Here is a 22,994-nt window from a genome sequence, read left to right as displayed (position 1 = left end):
AGGAGCATTGTGCGCACGCGTTTGAACACGCTTTAGACTTGTTTTGCCGTTTTCAGCAGCTCAAAGCTCCCGTTTTGTCAGCGCCTTTGCCACTCGCTGTGCGCTGAAAACGACGGACTTGCCCGGCTGCTCAGCCCGTCAACCATGAGCCGCGAGCGCGACGTCATTGTCCGTAGGCAGCTAGTGGCAAAATGCACCCTGTTAGAGTTGCGCTCGCTCCAACTTATTTTGCAAGAACCACACGGGAGACAAGTAAGTTCTTTTGGACACCTGCAGGTGGAGAGTCCATCCGTTGTACGAATGAAGTCTGACTCTCGGCTCCTGCACGAGCATTTTAATTAAGAGAAACAGGGTGGGTGTAAGAGTGGATTGAATAGAGGAAGCCCTTGACCTCTAGTCAAAACATAGCAAGGGGTGTTTTACGACTTTGTGTAGGAAGGGATAAGCGATAGGGATAAATAAGGGATAAATAATATTATTTATTACAGGTCGCAGTCAAAGTCAAAGCAACACAATGATACGATAAAGATAATCTGGAAAACCCTGACACACCCTGTAGTTGTCACTTTTGGAAAAGACGAGCGTCCCTCCAATCATCGCCGGTGACGTGTTTTTCAGGCTCTGGAGACAGGAGCTCATGTCAGAAATGTCATTGTGAGTCGCGTTTGTTTCTGCGCCGGAGCCGTTCGTTCCCTTTGCATCCAAAGAATCTCAAAGGCGGATTATTTGTGTCGACAGGAGAGAGATTTGCTGCTACGATACCGACGTCGAGAATCTCTGAGGAGGAACAAAGCGTGAGGTCCTGCAAGGTGAGTCTGTTTGTTTGCGGCTGCTTGGTGTTGCGCAAGATGAAATGGCCTTTTTCTCGCTATCGTTCCTCTCGTCGATTCATCGTGAGGTGTCGCTTCAGTTTGTTCAGAGAGATGTTTGCTTCCGCGCCCGCAGGTCATCGAAACATTTTACGGCTACGACGAAGACGTGTTGGTGGACTCGGACGGATCGTCCTTGTCTTTTCACACCGACAGAACCCCCGACACGGAACCCGAAGAGGTAGCCCGCCATTTCTGCCAGCGTATTGGCACCAAACATTCCTCTTCAGCCTGGAATCGGACTCGTCTTTGCGTCGCGGGTGCTTTGTCGCCGGTCTGACTGATTCTGGTACTAGTGCTGTGTTGCATTGGTGTGTGCATGAAGAGGCGGAGCTTCGCTACCGCCAGCTGACGCAAGAATATCAAGCGCTGCAACGAGCCTACGCTCTGCTAGCCCAGACCAGCGAAGGGGACTACGACGCCGAGAAGGAGATCAAGGTGGCGCCCCTTCCCGCAACCCCCGGCCGGGTCGCAGCCTCCCCGTTCTCACCCAGCCTCGGGTGTTCTCTGGTCTGAAAGGAGGAGGAGGAGCCTCCCTCCTCCTCCTTTCAGACCAGAGAAAAGCTGATGGTAGAAATGGGTCACTATCAAAGCAGAGTAGCAGATCTGGAGTCAGCGCTGAAGCAACAAGGACAGGTAAGCTCATCAATGAGCACACCTTTTTCTCAGACAAAATAGCTACATTCTTCAGTCACTCATCCGTCTGGCATTACTGGACCAACCCCCCCCCCCCCCCCCCCGAACGTGGCTGGGAAAATGCGGAGAAAAGCAAATGTCATTTTCCAGTCAACCAAAGAATTTGTGGATGAAAATGACACAACATTCCAAAGCTGTCCACGCGTTTGTCTCTTCTAGAATGTCAAGTGGGTGGAGGAGAAGCAGCTGCTGCGTCAGAGCAATCAGCAGTTGGCCGAAAAGGTGACGGAAAGAAAGGCGCTGGGCGGAGTCGCTTGGCGTCACACCTGTCGGGAAGCCCCGCAGATGAGGTCTGACTGTCTTTTCAGGTCAGGCGGATGGAGGCGGAAGAAGCGCGTCTGAAAGAGCACATCCAGGATATCCGAGACCAAAACGAACTGCTTGAGTTCCGCATCCTGGAGCTGGAGGTGGGAAGACTCGCACAAGCGTGTTGAGGCCAGAGATGTGACGGACGGACGGACGGACGGACGGACGGATGCATGCCTCTGCCTTTCAGGAGAGGGAGTGGCGCTCCCCCGTCTTGAAGTTTCTGCAAGTCCGTTTCCCAGACGGCCTCAGCCCTTTGCAGATCTACTGCGAGGCCGAGGGCGTGAGCGTACGTAAGGCGTCCCTCGCAACCCTAACCTTAACCCGAGGTCCCAGAACACCTTACATTGCTCCTTGCGCCTTTCCCCCGGACATCGTCATCAGTGATCTGATGAAGAAGCTGGACATCCTGGGCTATAACGCCGTAAGTGTATGTCGAACTCCTTATGTTCGCACTCCACGAGACTCGGCGGCTCAAATGTGACTTTTGGAAGGCTTTGCGCTGAAAGAAGCTTGTTGACGCTGTGCCTTTGGGCTCTTGCAGAATCTCACCAACGAGGAGCAGGTGGTCGTGATTCACGCCAGGACCCTTCTCACCCTAGCCGAGAAGGTAACGCGCACGTCCACGCACGCTCTCGCATTCTGCTTATGTGACAGCAGCCTTTCCTCAGTGGTTAGAATACATCAAAGTGACCAAGTCAGCACTTCAACAGAAGATGTTGGACATTGAAAGTGAGAAGGTAGACAGACACGCGACATCAGCCAAGGGGAACTCCGGCAATGTGCCCCAACAATTCTGACCTTGAGCTGTGCTAGGATATGTTCTGCAAGCAGAAGGGCTACCTGGATGAAGAGTTGGACTTCAGGAAGTGTTCCATGGACCAGGCTCATAAGGTAAGCCGCCCTCAAATCTCCCGCCGGACCACTGATGGACGAGGATTGCGGCCCAGAGGATCCTGGAGCTGGAGGCCATGTTGTACGAGGCGCTACCGCAGCGGGACTGCCCCGCCACGGACGGCGAAAAAGCCAGCCACGCTGGCGTGAATGACGTGCTGACGGCGGATCAGAGAGAAGAGCTTAGGAGCGCCGTGGACCAATGGAAGCGAGCCCTGATGTGCGAGTTGAGGGAGCGCGACGCTTGCATCCTCCAAGAGAGAATGGATCTGCTGCACAGCGCGCAACAGGTAAGGGCCCAAAGCCAGCCCGGCACTTACTTGCACGCTTACTGGCTTTTGAATGCCACTTTCCATTTGTCCGTCCTAGAGGAACAAAGAGCTGAAAGAATTCATCGAAGCTCAGAAGAGACAAATCAAACAATTGGAGGAGAAGTTTCTGTTTCTCTTTCTATTCTTCTCCTTGGCCTTCATTCTGTGGCCCTAACACCAGCTGGTGAGTGAGCTCCAGCGGCACCGCACTCGACACCTCCGATACACTGCCAGCCGGTCTCAGACGTTGGCAGACGCTCCGATGCCAACGTATACCCCCCGCCACGGTGACAGAGGCACCGCGTCACACCGGCGCTCATCCAATCAGAAGGCAGGAAAAGCAAATTCACATGCAGGGCACTTTTGAACCAGAAGAGAGCGCCACAAAAAACGGTTGTTGCCCCAAACGCGCACTAAAAAGGGTCAGAATAACAAGAGTCCCACTGGCCAGCCGGGGCCACCCGTCCAGCTGTTTCTTCAGGGGGGAAAAAAATTGGAGTCACCGGTGAGTACATTTTGCATTTAGCTCTGCTTTTCTGCTTCTGTCTTCAAGTGTGTGGCATCCTGCGATCAAAGATTCAGCCAACCCCAAAGCGGTTGACCTCAACGTCCCACCACCATGCCTACCAGAGCAGGTGACGTGATGCTTTGGACATCCTTCCGTCTCAGATGCCCAAAAGTACTCTTTGCCACATCTGCGGCAATACGGTGTCTTTTCAAAGGTGCAAATAAATCCAGCGTGGGCGGAACACGCACGTCTTCGGTTTTTCCCGCTTTGTTTGTGTGACAGCTGTTGTGAAAATTTTATACAAATAAAGTTGTATAGTACAGGTTTGGCCAAGCCGCAACTCCCGAACCGCATGCGGCTCTTTTATGTTCATATCAACATTTGTGTGTGTGTGTGTGTGTGTGTGGGGGGGGGGGGGGGGTTGTGCGTGTTGGCTTCACTTGAGTTCAATTTGGTATTTTGGTCAAAAGCGCATGTGGTGAAATTCCACAAAGTAGGATGGGCAAACACATTTCTTTAAACTATGAGTGTCAATTGGGCTCTCGAAATGGCAGGGAAAAGATGCACAGCAAAACGAAAATACGTAGATGAACACAGGACGTTTTAATCAGAGTGGGAAAGTTTCTATTTTTTGTTGAACGTGATGGCAAACCATTCTGCCTGATATGTCAGACCTCAGCGCATTTCAAAGATTCAAATCTTCAGCGCCATGCACTTCAGCTCACTCCATGCTAACATTGATCAGGCGTCGAACCCGCATCATCATGCTTAAGAGGTGGCCATGCTAACCAGTGCGCCATTATGTCAACGCATAATAACTAAGTCTACTGGTCAAAACAGCGGTTACTATATGACGTCGCTACGTCGTGGTCACGTGACGCAGACAAGACGTCAATGGACGTGGGCAGAGTTAACTTGTTTAAAAGGGAGTAGGCAGAAGAAATATTTAATTTATTTAAATCTATTTTGAGTGCACACCATTATGCCAATGCATAACAACTGTAAATCTACTAAACAAAACAGCGGTTGCTATATGACATCTGCCACGTCGTGGTCACGTGACATACGTGACGTCGATGGGCGTAACTTTCGCCGGAATTCAAATCCGCGGGGAGAGTTAACTTGTTTAAAAGAGAGTGGGCAGAAGAATTATTTAATTTATTTAAATCTATTTGGTGTGTGCGCCATTATGTCAATGCATAACAACTGTAAGTCTACTAAACAAAACAGCGGTTGCTATATGAGTCTGCCACGTCGTGGTCACGTGACGCGGACGTGACGTCGACGCCTACTTTACATCCCACCGATCACAGGACCCCCTCGGCTGCATAACCGTGCCCCCTTCCCAACCAATCGGATTTGCTATACGCGAAAACGACGCCAATGGAAAGAGCTTCCGCCCAAATTTAAATCCGTGGGCGTGGCTCGCAGCAGGAAGTAGGAAAATGGCGGCGATGTTGACAAAGACACAGCGGATGGTAACATACGACTAACAAGAGAAATAGTTTTATTTTCTGCTTGCAACTGGACCGTCCAGAGCGTACACGGTAAGTACAACTCATCGTTTTTAAAAAGAAGTACTTTTGTTGCCCTGAAAAGCGAGTGAGCGTGGCGTTTGTGGGGGACGTCGAATTTCGACGATTCTTTCTGGTCAACGGTTGTAAATGATTGTGTTGATTAAAAAAGAAAACTTGATGTAACTCTACTTTTAACTGCCGTTTCAGATAGATTTGGAATTGCATCACATCCAATTTTGCCTAGAGCGTACACGGTAAGTAACACTCGTTGTGTTTAAGGAGATTTACGTTTGTAATAGCAGAAGTGTAGCCGCGTTGCGTTGTACGTGTGAATGTTGGTCCGGGCGAAATGTTAATGTTTAATTTCATTCCTTTAGGTTCCACGGTGTTTGTTGGCTGCAAGTTTTCCACTGCAAGAAGAGGCTCATATCATTGACCAGGAGCGAGCTACAATGGTGAGTAGCCATAACATTTATGTTAAACACTTCCTATTTCATGTCTAACAGTACTTGATTTAACAAATAACCATAAATAAATACAGTGTGGGCACTGAAGTTAACATATGTGATTATACTGCCTAATCTGTCACCGAGTAGATTGTTGCAAAGTAATATAAGATCCAAAGTTGTAATTCAGAATAGTTTTCAAAAGAAGGCCATTAGAATTATATACAAGTCTGATTACCCTGAACAAGCTATTAATTAAATCACAAATTCTTCAATTCAAAGATTTGGTAGATTATCAGACAAATAATGTCTAACAGTAATTGATTTAACACATCACGATAAGTAGATTGAGTGTGGGCACTCTCAAGTTAACATATGTGATTATACTGCCTAATCTGTTACAGAGTATGTTGTTGCCAAGTAATGTAGAATAGATCCAAAGTAGTAATCCAGAATAGTTTTGAAGAGGCCATTAGAATGATAAACAAATCTGATTACCTTGAACATAATAACAAGCTAAGTGTTTAATATGTCCTATGAAGTCAAAATTGGGCACCATCATGTGGTGAAATTTGGAATTGCATCACATCCAATTTTGCCTGGGAACAAACAGATTACATAAATCTTAGTTTTGAATAAGCCACTCCTTCTCAAACAAGTAAACTCTGCCCATTTTGCGCAGTAGATGTTCTGTTAATATCTAGTATTTATACAAAGTCATAATTTAAATTGCTTTCAACCTTCATTCATCGGTTCAACCAACATTACTCGCTCTTATTACCAACTTGTATTGATTTAACTAAGCGTTTAATACTTCCTATCAGGTCTCAAATCGAGATTTGGCAAAATACAATTTCAGCAAATCCAATTTTGCCAGGGAACAAAAATAGATTAAATAAACTAAATAAGTCCTCTTCCCATTAAATAAATCAGAAAAGTCTGTCTTGTAACCAGTCCTCTTCAAACAAGTAAAGTCTGCCCATTTTGTGCCGTAGATTTTGTGTCTATGCCTAGTATTTAAACAAAATCATAATTTAAACGACTTCTTTCCTTCATTCACTTTGGAAATTTGGAATTGCAGCAAATCGAATTTTGGCAGGGAACAAAAATAGATCAATTAAACTAAATAAGTCTTCTTCCCATTAAATAAATTAAAAAAGTCTGTCTTGTAACCAGTCCTTTTCAAACAAGTAAAGTCTGCCCATTTTGTGCCGTCGATTTTGTGTTAATGCCTAGTATTTATACAAAATCATAATTTAAAGGACTTCATTCCTTCATTCACTTTGGAAATTTGGAATTGCAGCACATCAAATTTTGCCTGGGAAGAAAAGTAGATTAAATAAATTTAATAAGTCTTACTACTTCCCATTAAATAAATTAAATACGTCTTACTTGTTCCCACTCCTTTTCAAAACAGTAGTTTAAAACGAGGGCCCTTCACTCAATCTTTAACCTCAACCCCGCACGTTGTGTTGTATCTGTGAATGTTGGTTGTGGCCAAATGATAGTTTTCTTTCATTCGTTTAGGTTCCAAGAAAACTTGATGTAACTCTACTTTTAACTGCCGTTTCAGATAAGCGGGTATTACGTCGCAGTCAAATGCCGCGGATATGACGTAATTGCCCGAACCTCCGCCAAAATTCAAATCTGTTGGCGCGATGGCCGTGAGCCACTGAGCAGCGACGATTATCAACAGAAATATCTTTATTTTCTGCTTGCAACTGGACCGTCTAGAGCGTACACGGTAAGTAACACTCATTGTGTTTAAGGAGATTTACGTTTGTAATAGCAGAAGTGTAGCCGCGTTGCGTTGTACGTGTGAAAATTGGTCGAGGCGAAATGTTAATGTTTAATTTCATTCCTTTAGGTTCCACGGTGTTTGTTGGCTGCAAGTTTTCCACTGCAAGAAGAGGCTCGTATCATTGATCAGGAGCGAGCTACAATGGTGAGTAGCCATAACATTTATGTTAAACACTTCCTATTTCATGTCTAACAGTACTTGATTTAACAAATAACCATAAATAAATACAGTGTGGGCACTGAAGTTAACATATGTGATTATACTGCCTAATCTGTCACGGAGTAGATTGTTGCAAAGTAATATAAGATCCAAAGTTGTAATTCAGAATAGTTTTCAAAAGAAGGCCATTAGAATTATATACAAGTCTGATTACCCTGAACAAGCTATTAATTAAATCACAAATTCTTCAATTCAAAGATTTGGTAGATTATCAGACAAATAATGTCTAACAGTAATTGATTTAACACATCACGATAAGTAGATTGAGTGTGGGCACTCTCAAGTTAACATATGTGATTATACTGCCTAATCTGTTACAGAGTATGTTGTTGCCAAGTAATGTAGAATAGATCCAAAGTAGTAATCCAGAATAGTTTTGAAGAGGCCATTAGAATGATAAACAAATCTGATTACCTTGAACATAATAACAAGCTAAGTGTTTAATATGTCCTATGAAGTCAAAATTGGGCACCATCATGTGGTGAAATTTGGAATTGCATCACATCCAATTTTGCCTGGGAACAAACAGATTACATAAATCTTAGTTTTGAATAAGCCACTCCTTCTCAAACAAGTAAACTCTGCCCATTTTGCGCAGTAGATGTTCTGTTAATATCTAGTATTTATACAAAGTCATAATTTAAATTGCTTTCAACCTTCATTCATCGGTTCAACCAACATTACTCGCTCTTATTACCAACTTGTATTGATTTAACTAAGCGTTTAATACTTCCTATCAGGTCTCAAATCGAGATTTGGCAAAATACAATTTCAGCAAATCCAATTTTGCCAGGGAACAAAAATAGATTAAATAAACTAAATAAGTCCTCTTCCCATTAAATAAATCAGAAAAGTCTGTCTTGTAACCAGTCCTCTTCAAACAAGTAAAGTCTGCCCATTTTGTGCCGTAGATTTTGTGTCTATGCCTAGTATTTAAACAAAATCATAATTTAAACGACTTCTTTCCTTCATTCACTTTGGAAATTTGGAATTGCAGCAAATCGAATTTTGGCAGGGAACAAAAATAGATCAATTAAACTAAATAAGTCTTCTTCCCATTAAATAAATTAAAAAAGTCTGTCTTGTAACCAGTCCTTTTCAAACAAGTAAAGTCTGCCCATTTTGTGCCGTCGATTTTGTGTTAATGCCTAGTATTTATACAAAATCATAATTTAAAGGACTTCATTCCTTCATTCACTGTGGAAATTTGGAATTGCAGCACATCAAATTTTGCCTGGGAAGAAAAGTAGATTAAATAAATTTAATAAGTCTTACTACTTCCCATTAAATAAATTAAATACGTCTTACTTGTTCCCACTCCTTTTCAAAACAGTAGTTTAAAACGAGGGCCCTTCACTCAATCTTTAACCCCAACCCCGCACGTTGTGTTGTATCTGTGAATGTTGGTTGTGGCCAAATGATAGTTTTCTTTCATTCGTTTAGGTTCCAAGAAAACTTGATGTAACTCTACTTTTAACTGCCGTTTCAGATAAGCGGGTATTACGTCGCAGTCATGTGCCGTGGATATGACGTAATTGCCCGAACCTCCGCCAAAATTCAAATCTGTTGGCGCGATGGCCGTGAGCCACTGAGCAGCGACAATTATCAACAGAAATATCTTTATTTTCTGCTTGCAACTGGACCGTCTAGAGCGTACACGGTAAGTAACACTCATTGTGTTTAAGGAGATTTACGTTTGTAATAGCAGAAGTGTAGCCGCGTTGCGTTGTACGTGTGAAAATTGGTCGAGGCGAAATGTTAATGTTTAATTTCATTCCTTTAGGTTCCACGGTGTTTGTTGGCTGCAAGTTTTCCACTGCAAGAAGAGGCTCGTATCATTGACCAGGAGCGAGCTACAATGGTGAGTAGCCATAACATTTATGTTAAACACTTCCTATTTCATGTCTAACAGTACTTGATTTAACAAATAACCATAAATAAATACAGTGTGGGCACTGAAGTTAACATATGTGATTATACTGCCTAATCTGTCACGGAGTAGATTGTTGCAAAGTAATATAAGATCCAAAGTTGTAATTCAGAATAGTTTTCAAAAGAAGGCCATTAGAATTATATACAAGTCTGATTACCCTTAACATAACAACAAGCTATTAATTAAATCACAAATTCTTCAATTCAAAGATTTGGTAGATTATCAGACAAATAATGTCTAACAGTAATTGATTTAACACATCACGATAAGTAGATTGAGTGTGGGCACTCTCAAGTTAACAGATATGATTATACTGCCTAATCTGTTACAGAGTATGTTGTTGCCAAGTAATGTAGAATAGATCCAAAGTAGTAATCCAGAATAGTTTTGAAGAGGCCATTAGAATAATAAACAAATCTGATTACCTTGAACATAATAACAAGCTAAGTGTTTAATATGTCCTATGAAGTCAAAATTGGGCACCATCATGTGGTGAAATTTGGAATTGCATCACATCCAATTTTGCCTGGGAACAAACAGATTACATAAATCTTAGTTTTGAATAAGCCACTCCTTCTCAAACAAGTAAACTCTGCCCATTTTGCGCAGTAGATGTTCTGTTAATATCTAGTATTTATACAAAGTCATAATTTAAATTGCTTTCAACCTTCATTCATCGGTTCAACCAACATTACTCGCTCTTATTACCAACTTGTATTGATTTAACTAAGCGTTTAATACTTCCTATCAGGTCTCAAATCGAGATTTGGCAAAATACAATTTCAGCAAATCCAATTTTGCCAGGGAACAAAAATAGATTAAATAAACTAAATAAGTCCTCTTCCCATTAAATAAATCAGAAAAGTCTGTCTTGTAACCAGTCCTCTTCAAACAAGTAAAGTCTGCCCATTTTGTGCCGTAGATTTTGTGTCTATGCCTAGTATTTAAACAAAATCATAATTTAAACGACTTCTTTCCTTCATTCACTTTGGAAATTTGGAATTGCAGCAAATCGAATTTTGGCAGGGAACAAAAATAGATCAATTAAACTAAATAAGTCTTCTTCCCATTAAATAAATTAAAAAAGTCTGTCTTGTAACCAGTCCTTTTCAAACAAGTAAAGTCTGCCCATTTTGTGCCGTCGATTTTGTGTTAATGCCTAGTATTTATACAAAATCATAATTTAAAGGACTTCATTCCTTCATTCACTTTGGAAATTTGGAATTGCAGCACATCAAATTTTGCCTGGGAAGAAAAGTAGATTAAATAAATTTAATAAGTCTTACTACTTCCCATTAAATAAATTAAATACGTCTTACTTGTTCCCACTCCTTTTCAAAACAGTAGTTTAAAACGAGGGCCCTTCACTCAATCTTTAACCTCAACCCCGCACGTTGTGTTGTATCTGTGAATGTTGGTTGTGGCCAAATGATAGTTTTCTTTCATTCGTTTAGGTTCCAAGAAAACTTGATGTAACTCTACTTTTAACTGCCGTTTCAGATAAGCGGGTATTACGTCGCAGTCAAATGCCGCGGATATGACGTAATTGCCCGAACCTCCGCCAAAATTCAAATCTGTTGGCGCGATGGCCGTGAGCCACTGAGCAGCGACGATTATCAACAGAAATATCTTTATTTTCTGCTTGCAACTGGACCGTCTAGAGCGTACACGGTAAGTAACACTCATTGTGTTTAAGGAGATTTACGTTTGTAATAGCAGAAGTGTAGCCGCGTTGCGTTGTACGTGTGAAAATTGGTCGAGGCGAAATGTTAATGTTTAATTTCATTCCTTTAGGTTCCACGGTGTTTGTTGGCTGCAAGTTTTCCACTGCAAGAAGAGGCTCGTATCATTGATCAGGAGCGAGCTACAATGGTGAGTAGCCATAACATTTATGTTAAACACTTCCTATTTCATGTCTAACAGTACTTGATTTAACAAATAACCATAAATAAATACAGTGTGGGCACTGAAGTTAACATATGTGATTATACTGCCTAATCTGTCACGGAGTAGATTGTTGCAAAGTAATATAAGATCCAAAGTTGTAATTCAGAATAGTTTTCAAAAGAAGGCCATTAGAATTATATACAAGTCTGATTACCCTGAACAAGCTATTAATTAAATCACAAATTCTTCAATTCAAAGATTTGGTAGATTATCAGACAAATAATGTCTAACAGTAATTGATTTAACACATCACGATAAGTAGATTGAGTGTGGGCACTCTCAAGTTAACATATGTGATTATACTGCCTAATCTGTTACAGAGTATGTTGTTGCCAAGTAATGTAGAATAGATCCAAAGTAGTAATCCAGAATAGTTTTGAAGAGGCCATTAGAATGATAAACAAATCTGATTACCTTGAACATAATAACAAGCTAAGTGTTTAATATGTCCTATGAAGTCAAAATTGGGCACCATCATGTGGTGAAATTTGGAATTGCATCACATCCAATTTTGCCTGGGAACAAACAGATTACATAAATCTTAGTTTTGAATAAGCCACTCCTTCTCAAACAAGTAAACTCTGCCCATTTTGCGCAGTAGATGTTCTGTTAATATCTAGTATTTATACAAAGTCATAATTTAAATTGCTTTCAACCTTCATTCATCGGTTCAACCAACATTACTCGCTCTTATTACCAACTTGTATTGATTTAACTAAGCGTTTAATACTTCCTATCAGGTCTCAAATCGAGATTTGGCAAAATACAATTTCAGCAAATCCAATTTTGCCAGGGAACAAAAATAGATTAAATAAACTAAATAAGTCCTCTTCCCATTAAATAAATCAGAAAAGTCTGTCTTGTAACCAGTCCTCTTCAAACAAGTAAAGTCTGCCCATTTTGTGCCGTAGATTTTGTGTCTATGCCTAGTATTTAAACAAAATCATAATTTAAACGACTTCTTTCCTTCATTCACTTTGGAAATTTGGAATTGCAGCAAATCGAATTTTGGCAGGGAACAAAAATAGATCAATTAAACTAAATAAGTCTTCTTCCCATTAAATAAATTAAAAAAGTCTGTCTTGTAACCAGTCCTTTTCAAACAAGTAAAGTCTGCCCATTTTGTGCCGTCGATTTTGTGTTAATGCCTAGTATTTATACAAAATCATAATTTAAAGGACTTCATTCCTTCATTCACTGTGGAAATTTGGAATTGCAGCACATCAAATTTTGCCTGGGAAGAAAAGTAGATTAAATAAATTTAATAAGTCTTACTACTTCCCATTAAATAAATTAAATACGTCTTACTTGTTCCCACTCCTTTTCAAAACAGTAGTTTAAAACGAGGGCCCTTCACTCAATCTTTAACCCCAACCCCGCACGTTGTGTTGTATCTGTGAATGTTGGTTGTGGCCAAATGATAGTTTTCTTTCATTCGTTTAGGTTCCAAGAAAACTTGATGTAACTCTACTTTTAACTGCCGTTTCAGATAAGCGGGTATTACGTCGCAGTCATGTGCCGTGGATATGACGTAATTGCCCGAACCTCCGCCAAAATTCAAATCTGTTGGCGCGATGGCCGTGAGCCACTGAGCAGCGACAATTATCAACAGAAATATCTTTATTTTCTGCTTGCAACTGGACCGTCTAGAGCGTACACGGTAAGTAACACTCATTGTGTTTAAGGAGATTTACGTTTGTAATAGCAGAAGTGTAGCCGCGTTGCGTTGTACGTGTGAAAATTGGTCGAGGCGAAATGTTAATGTTTAATTTCATTCCTTTAGGTTCCACGGTGTTTGTTGGCTGCAAGTTTTCCACTGCAAGAAGAGGCTCGTATCATTGACCAGGAGCGAGCTACAATGGTGAGTAGCCATAACATTTATGTTAAACACTTCCTATTTCATGTCTAACAGTACTTGATTTAACAAATAACCATAAATAAATACAGTGTGGGCACTGAAGTTAACATATGTGATTATACTGCCTAATCTGTCACGGAGTAGATTGTTGCAAAGTAATATAAGATCCAAAGTTGTAATTCAGAATAGTTTTCAAAAGAAGGCCATTAGAATTATATACAAGTCTGATTACCCTTAACATAACAACAAGCTATTAATTAAATCACAAATTCTTCAATTCAAAGATTTGGTAGATTATCAGACAAATAATGTCTAACAGTAATTGATTTAACACATCACGATAAGTAGATTGAGTGTGGGCACTCTCAAGTTAACAGATATGATTATACTGCCTAATCTGTTACAGAGTATGTTGTTGCCAAGTAATGTAGAATAGATCCAAAGTAGTAATCCAGAATAGTTTTGAAGAGGCCATTAGAATAATAAACAAATCTGATTACCTTGAACATAATAACAAGCTAAGTGTTTAATATGTCCTATGAAGTCAAAATTGGGCACCATCATGTGGTGAAATTTGGAATTGCATCACATCCAATTTTGCCTGGGAACAAACAGATTAAATAAATCTTAGTTTTGAACAAGCCACTCCTTCTCAAACAAGTAAACTCTGCCCATTTCGCGCAGTAGATGTTCTGTTAATATCTAGTATTTATACAAAGTCATAATTTAAATTGCTTTCAACCTTCATTCATCGGTTCAACCAACATTACTCGCTCTTATTACCAACTTGTATTGATTTAACTAAGCGTTTAATACTTCCTATCAGGTCTCAAGGCAAGATTTGGCAAAATACAATTTCAGCAAATCCAATTTTGCCAGGGAACAAAAATAGATTAAATAAACTAAATAAGTCTTCTTCCCATTAAATAAATCAGAAAAGTCTGTCTTGTAACCAGTCCTCTTCAAACAAGTAAAGTCTGCCCATTTTGTGCCGTAGATTTTGTGTCTATGCCTAGTATTTAAACAAAATCATAATTTAAACGACTTCTTTCCTTCATTCACTTTGGAAATTTGGAATTGCAGCAAATCGAATTTTGCCAGGGAACAAAAATAGATCAATTAAACTAAATAAGTCTTCTTCCCATTAAATAAATTAAAAAAGTCTGTCTTGTAACCAGTCCTTTTCAAACAAGTAAAGTCTGCCCATTTTGTGCTGTCGATTTTGTGTTAATGCCTAGTATTTATACAAAATCATAATTTAAAGGACTTCATTCCTTCATTCACTTTGGAAATTTGGAATTGCAGCACATCAAATTTTGCCTGGGAAGAAAAGTAGATTAAATAAATTTAATAAGTCTTACTACTTCCCATTAAATAAATTAAATACGTCTTACTTGTTCCCACTCCTTTACAAAAAAGTAGTTTAAAACGAGGTCCCTTCACTCAACCTTTAACCCTATTTATTCACCTTCTAGGCTAAGTGTTAAAGGCTAAGTGTTAAAGGCTAAGTGTTAAAGGCTAAGTGTTAGAGGCTAAGTGCCAGAGGCTAGGCGCCAGAGGCGAGTTTTTGTGGGCTGAAGTTTTAGTGGGGTTAGTGTGAATACAATCCAAAAGAATACAACAGAATACAATACAATAGAATATAATACATAGATTAAATTCAATAGCTCTTACTACTTCCCATTAAATAAATTAAATACGTCTTACTTGTTCCCAATCCTTTTCAAAAAAGTAGTTTAAAACGAGGGCCCTTCACTCAACCTTTAACCTCAACCCCGCACGTCACATTGTGTTGTATCTGTGAATGTTGGTTGTGGCCAAATGATAGTTTTCTTTCATTCGTTTAGGTTCCACGGTGTTTGTTGGCTATGTTTTCCACTGTCAGAAGGATGAAAATACAAAGTACAACGCTTGGACGTGGGCGAAGACGTCACCGGTGAGTCCTTCCTTCCTATTTATTTACCTTCTAGATGCTAGAGGCTAAGTGTTAGAGGCTAAGTGTTAGAGGCTAAGTGTTAAACACAATACGAACAACACAACGATACTGCACTGAACAACACGATACCGCACTGAGAAACACGATACCGCACTGAACAACACGATACCGCACTGAACAACACCATGCCGCACTGAACACCATGCCGCACTGAACAACACCATCCCGCACTGAACAACACCATGCCGCACTAAACAACACCATGCCGCACTGAACAACACCATGCCTCACTGAACGACACCATGCCGCACTGAAAGACACCATGCCGCACTGAACGACACCATGCCGCACTGAAAGACACCATCCCGCACTGAACACCATGCCGCACTGAACAACACCATCCTGCACTGAACAACACCATCCCGCACTGAACAACACCATGCCGCACTGAACAACATTATGCCGCACTGAACATTATGCCGCACTGAACAACACCATGCCGCACTGAACAACACCATGCCGCACTGAACAACATTATGCCGCACTGAACAACACCATGCCGCACTGAACAACACCATGCCGCACTGAACAACACCATGCCGCACTGAACAACATTATGCCGCACTGAACAACACCATGCCGCACTGAACAACACCATCCTGCACTGAACAACACCATTCCGCATTGAACACCGTGCCGCACTGAACAACACCATCCCGCACTGAACAACACCATCCCGCACTGAACAACACCATGCCGCACTGAACAACATTATGCCGCACTGAACAACATTATGCCGCACTGAACAACACCATGCCGCACTGAACAACACCATGCCGCACTGAACAACACCATGCCGCACTGAACAACATTATAACGCACTGAACAACACCATCCCGCACTGAACAACACCATGCCGCACTAAACAACATTATGCCGCACTGAACAACATTATGCCGAAATGAACAACACCATGCCGCACTGAACAACACCATGCCGCACTGAACAACACCATCCTGCACTGAACAACACCATCCCGCACTGAACAACACCATGCCGCACTGAACAACACCATGCCGCACTGAACAACACCATCCCGCACTGAACAACATTATGCCGCACTGAACAACATTATGCCGCACTGAACATTATGCCGCACTGAACAACATTATGCCGCACTGAACAACATTATGCCGCACTGAACAACACCATGCCGCACTGAACAACACCATGCCGCACTGAACAACACCATGCCGCACTGAACAACACCATGCCGCACTGAACAACACGATCCCGCATTGAACAACACCATGCCGCACTGAACAACACCATCCCGCACTGAACAACACCATGCCGCACTAAACAACACCATGCCGCACTGAACAACACCATGCCGCACTGAACAACACCATGCCGCACTGAACAACACCATGCCGCACTGAACAACATTATAACGCACTGAACAACACCATCCCGCACTGAACAACACCATGCCGCACTAAACAACATTATGCCGCACTGAACAACATTATGCCGAAATGAACAACACCATGCCGCACTGAACAACACCATGCCGCACTGAACAACACCATCCTGCACTGAACAACACCATCCCGCACTGAACAACACCATGCCGCACTGAACAACACCATGCCGCACTGAACAACACCATCCCGCACTGAACAACATTATGCCGCACTGAACAACATTATGCCGCACTGAACAACATTATGCCGCACTGAACAACATTATGCCGCACTGAACAACATTATGCCGCACTGAACAACACCATGCCGCACTGAACAACACCATGCCGCACTGAACAACACCATGCCGCACTGAACAACACCATGCCGCACTGAACAACACGATCCCGCATTGAACAACACCATGCCGCACTGAACAACACCATCCCGCACTGAACAACACCATGCCGCACTAAACAACACCATGCCGCACTGAACAACACCATGCCTCACTGAACGACACCATGCCGCACTGAAAGACACCATGCCGCACTGAACGACACCATGCCGCACTGAAAGACACCATCCCGCACTGAACACCATGCCGCACTGAACAACACCATCCTGCACTGAACAACACCATCCCGCACTGAACAACACCATGCCGCACTGAACAACATTATGCCGCACTGAACATTATGCCGCACTGAACAACACCATGCCGCACTGAACAACACCATGCCGCACTGAACAACATTATGCCGCACTGAACAACACCATGCCGCACTGAACAACACCATGCCGCACTGAACAACACCATGCCGCACTGAACAACATTATGCCGCACTGAACAACACCATGCCGCACTGAACAACACCATCCTGCACTGAACAACACCATTCCGCATTGAACACCATGCCGCACTGAACAACACCATCCCGCACTGAACAACACCATCCCGCACTGAACAACACCATGCCGCACTGAACAACATTATGCCGCACTGAACAACATTATGCTGCACTGAACAACACCATGCCGCACTGAACAACACCATGCCGCACTGAACAACACCATGCCGCACTGAACAACATTATAACGCACTGAACAACACCATCCCGCACTGAACAACACCATGCCGCACTAAACAACATTATGCCGCACTGAACAACATTATGCCGAAATGAACAACACCATGCCGCACTGAACAACACCATGCCGCACTGAACAACACCATCCTGCACTGAACAACACCATCCCGCACTGAACAACACCATGCCGCACTGAACAACACCATGCCGCACTGAACAACACCATGCCGCAATGAACAACACCATCCCGCACTGAACAACATTATGCCGCACTGAACAACATTATGCCGCACTGAACAACATTATGCCGCACTGAACAACATTATGCCGCACTGAACAACATTATGCCGCACTGAACAACACCATGCCGCACTGAACAACACCATGCCGCACTGCACAACACCATGCCGCACTGAACAACACCATGCCGCACTGAACAACACGATCCCGCATTGAACAACACCATGCCGCACTGAACAACACCATCCTGCACTGAACAACACCATCCCGCACTGAACAACACCATGCCGCACTGAACAACATTATGGCGCACTGAACAACATTATGCCGCACTGAACAACACCATGCCGCACTGAACAACACCATGCCGCACTGAACAACACCATGCCGCAATGAACAACACCATCCCGCACTGAACAACACCATGCCGCACTGAGCAACACCATGCCGCACTGAACAACACCATGCCGCACTGAACAACACCATTCCGCACTGAACAACACCATGCCGCACTGAACAACATTACGCTGCACTGAACAACACCATGCCGCACTGAACAACACCATGCCGCACTGAACAACACCATGCCGCATTGAACAACACCATGCCGCATTGAACAACACCATGCCGCACTGAACAACACCATCCTGCACTGAACAACACCATGCCGCATTGAACAACACCATGCCGCACTGAACAACACCATCCTGCACTGAACAACACCATCCCGCACTGAACAACACCATCCCGCATTGAACAACACCATCCTGCACTGAACAACACCATGCCGCACTGAACAACACCATGCCGCACTGAACAACACCATTCCGCACTGAACAACACCATGCCGCACTGAACAACACCATCCTGCACTGAACAACACCATCCCGCACTGAACAACACCATGCCGCATTGAACAACACCATCCTGCACTGAACAACACCATCCTGCACTGAACAACACCATGCCGCACTGAACAACACCATGCCGCACTGAACAACACCATGCCGCACTGAACAACACCATGCCGCACTGAACAACATTATGCCGCACTGAACAACATTATGTCGCACTGAACAACACCATGCCGCACTGAACAACACCATGCCGCACTGAACAACATTATGCCGCACTGAAAAACACCATGCCGCACTGAACAACACCATCCCGCACTGAACAACACCATGCCGCATTGAACAACACCATGCCGCACTGAACAACACCATGCTGCACTGAACAACATTATGCTGCACTGAACAACACGATCCTGCATTGAACACCATGCCGCACTGAACAACACCATCCTGCACTGAACAACACCATCCTGCACTGAACAACACCACCCCGCACTGAACAACACGATCCCGCATTGAACAACACCATCCCGCACTGAACAACACCATGCCGCACTGAAACACCATGCCGCACTGAACAACACCATGCCGCACTGAACAACACCATGCCGCACTGAACAACACCATGCCGCACTGAACAACACCATGCCGCACTGAACAACATTATGCCGCACTGAACAACACCATGCCGCACTGAACAACACCATCCCGCACTGAACAACACCATGCCGCATTGAACAACACCATGCCGCACTGAACAACACCATCCTGCACTGAACAACACCATCCCGCACTAAACAACACCATGCCGCACTGAACAACATTATGGCGCACTGGACAACATTATGCCGCACTGAACAACACCATGCCGCACTGAACAACACCATGCCGCACTGAACAACACCATGCCGCACTGAACAACACCATGCCGCACTGAACAACATTATGCCGCACTGAACAACACCATGCCGCACTGAACAACACCATGCCGCACTGAACAACACGATCCCGCATTGAACAACACCATCCTGCACTGAACAACACCATGCCGCACTGAACAACACAGTGCCGCACTGAACAACACCATTCCGCACTGAACAACACCATGCCGCACTGAACAACACCATCCTGCACTGAACAACACCATCCCGCACTGAACAACACCATGCCGCATTAAACAACACCATGCCGCACTGAACAACACCATCCTGCACTGAACAACACCATGCCGCACTGAACAACACCATGCCGCACTGAACAACACCATGCCGCACTGAACATTATGCCGCACTGAACAACATTATGCCGCACTAAACAACATTATGTCGCACTGAACAACACCATGCCGCACTGAACAACACCATGCTGCACTGAACAACATTATGCCGCACTGAACAACACGATCCCGCATTGAACAACACCATCCCGCAGTGAACAACACCATGCCGCATTGAACAACACCATGCCGCACTGAACAACACCATGCTGCACTGAACAACATTATGCTGCACTGAACAACACGATCCTGCATTGAACAACACCATGCCGCACTGAACAACACCATCCTGCACTGAACAACACCATGCCGCACTGAACAACACCATGCCGCACTGAACAACATTATGCCGCACTGAACAACACCATGCCGCACTGAACAACACCATGCCGCACTGAACAACACCATGCCGCACTGAACAACACCATGCCGCAATGAACAACACCATCCCGCACTGAACAACACCATGCCGCATTGAACAACACCATGCCGCACTGAACAACACCATCCCGCACTGAACAACACCACCCCGCACTGAACAACACGATCCCGCATTGAACAACACCATCCCGGACTGAACAACACCATGCCACACTGAACAACACCATTCCGCACTGAACAACACCATGCCGCACTGAACAACACCATGCCGCACTGAACAACACCATGCCGCACTGAACAACACCATGCCGCACTGAACAACACCATCCCGCACTGAACAACACCATGCCGCATTGAACAACACCATGCCGCACTGAACAACACCATCCTGCACTGAACAACACCATCCCGCACTGAACAACACCATGCCGCACTGAACAACATTATGGCGCACTGAACAACATTATGCCGCACTGAACAACACCATGCCGCACTGAACAACACCATGCCGCACTGAACAACACCATGCCGCACTGAACAACATTATGCCGCACTGAACAACATTATGCCGCACTGAACAACACCATGCCGCACTGAACAACACCATGCCGCACTGAACAACACCATGCCGCACTGAACAACACGACGTCGCACTGAACAACACGACGCCGCACAGAACAACACGACGCCGCACAGAATAACACAATACCGCACAGAACAACACAATACCGCACAAACAGTTTTAGATAATATTACGTCGCAGTCATGTGACGCGGACATGACGTCAATAGGCGGAACTCACGGCAAAATTATAATCCGTGGGCGTGGCTTGCAACAGGAAGTAGGAAAGCGGCAGTTCTGGCAAACAAGACACAGCGGTTAGTAACACGATGACTAACAAGGCAAATATTTTTGTTTTCAGCTTGCAACTTGACCGTCTAGAGCGTACAAGGTAATTACAACTGTTTTTTTTTTAGCCCTGAAAAGCGAGGGAGTGTGGCGTTTGGGAGGAATGTCGAACTCGGCGTCTGCTTCCAGCCACAGACGCCAAATTCCGACGATTATTTCGACTGGTCAACGGTTGTAAATTATTGCGTTGACTAAAAACTTTATTTAACTCTACTCTTAACTTTGCCGTTTCAGATATGCGGGTATTACACCGCGGAAATGACGTCAATAGGCTGAACTCTCGCCAAAATTCAAATCTGTGGGCGCAATGGCCTTGAGCGAGACACCGGATACAAACACGACGATTATCAACAGAAATATCTTTATTTTCTGCTTGCAAGTGGACCGTCTAGAGCGTACACGGTAAGTACAACTCATTGTGTTTAAAAAGATTTACGTTTGTGTAGTTTGCGTTGCGTTGTATCTGTGAATGTTGGTTGAGGCTAAATGTTAATGTTTAATTTCATTCCTTTAGGTTCCACGGTGTTTGTTGGCTGTATGTTTTCCACTGCAAGAAGAGGCTCGTATCATTGACCAGCAGGAGCTACAATGGTGAGTACCCCTTTCGTCTTCCATTTATGTTAAACACTTCCTATTTCATGTCTAACAGTACTCGATTTAACAAATAACCATAAATAAATACAGTGTGGGCAGTCACGTTAACATATGTGATTATCCTGCCTAATATGTTTATCACAAATATGTCACTAATCACTAATATGTTTATTTGTTTATCACAACACCTTTGGACCTTCAGCAATCGATTATTTACCTTCATCTACATAGAGACAGAACGATGGTGTCTTAAACATCTCATTCATTTCACCAAATAACTTCACGCAGGTGGATAACGGCCGTCTCTGTCACGCTATGTTGCGTGATGCAGTTTTGAAGAACCAAATGCATTTATTCAATGAATAAGTCAAGCTAGTTCTATGTTTATGATGTTGTAAGTTACGGTACCGATTGAAGTTGAGTTCGAAGCCAGTGGAAAACAGCGCTGCGTTTGTGCTCTCCAGGTACAAATGTTGTGATCTCTGACTGACGACCGGGCGAGACTCGAGTAAGAGATGTCCAAACGAGCTCCGGCAGGGCGGGCCAAGGCGGAGCGAACGGACGCCCTTCAGGCCGCCAATGACGAGCTGAGAACCAAACTGATGGACGTCCAGTTAGAACTTCAGCAGGAGAAGAACAAGGTGAAAACCTCAACAGACAGACACTGCCTGCCTCCCTGCCTGCCTCCCTGCCTGCCTCCCTGCCTGCCTCCCTCCCTCCCAGTTTTCCCGATGTAGATTAGACATGCGTGTGCCATGACTGTGTCAGCCTACATCAACAAATGCACCGAGGACGTCAGCACCACTAAGAATATCATCACCCGGGGCAACCAACGACCCTGGATGACTGAGGAGGTACGTCAAACGCTACGAGCGCGGAACTCTGCCTTCAAGTCTGGCGACAAGGAGACACTGAGGACAGCGAGAGCCAACTTGAACCGTG

At 43.8% G+C, this 22,994-nt stretch overlaps 1 long non-coding RNA gene across 1 annotated transcript; it reads left to right on the top strand.

Annotated features, from left to right (window-relative positions):
• Positions 1-11,293: 11,293 nt before the first annotated feature.
• LOC148377965 (uncharacterized) lies at positions 11,294-21,839 on the top strand. Its single transcript, XR_015856288.1, has 5 exons — positions 11,294-11,372; positions 12,937-13,107; positions 13,231-13,308; positions 15,153-15,241; positions 21,527-21,839. It is a non-coding gene; the product is annotated as an uncharacterized LOC148377965 (long non-coding RNA).
• The last annotated feature ends 1,155 nt before the right edge of the window (positions 21,840-22,994 follow it).

The sequence above is a fragment of the Syngnathus floridae genome, unplaced genomic scaffold, assembly GCF_059516105.1.
Source record: "Syngnathus floridae isolate MCC-2025c unplaced genomic scaffold, RoL_Sflo_1.0 HiC_scaffold_72, whole genome shotgun sequence".
In the NCBI taxonomy this organism is placed as follows: domain Eukaryota; kingdom Metazoa; phylum Chordata; class Actinopteri; order Syngnathiformes; family Syngnathidae; genus Syngnathus; species Syngnathus floridae.
The sequence above is the reverse complement of the archived record's forward strand: the minus strand, read 5'-3'. Positions and strand labels throughout refer to the sequence as shown.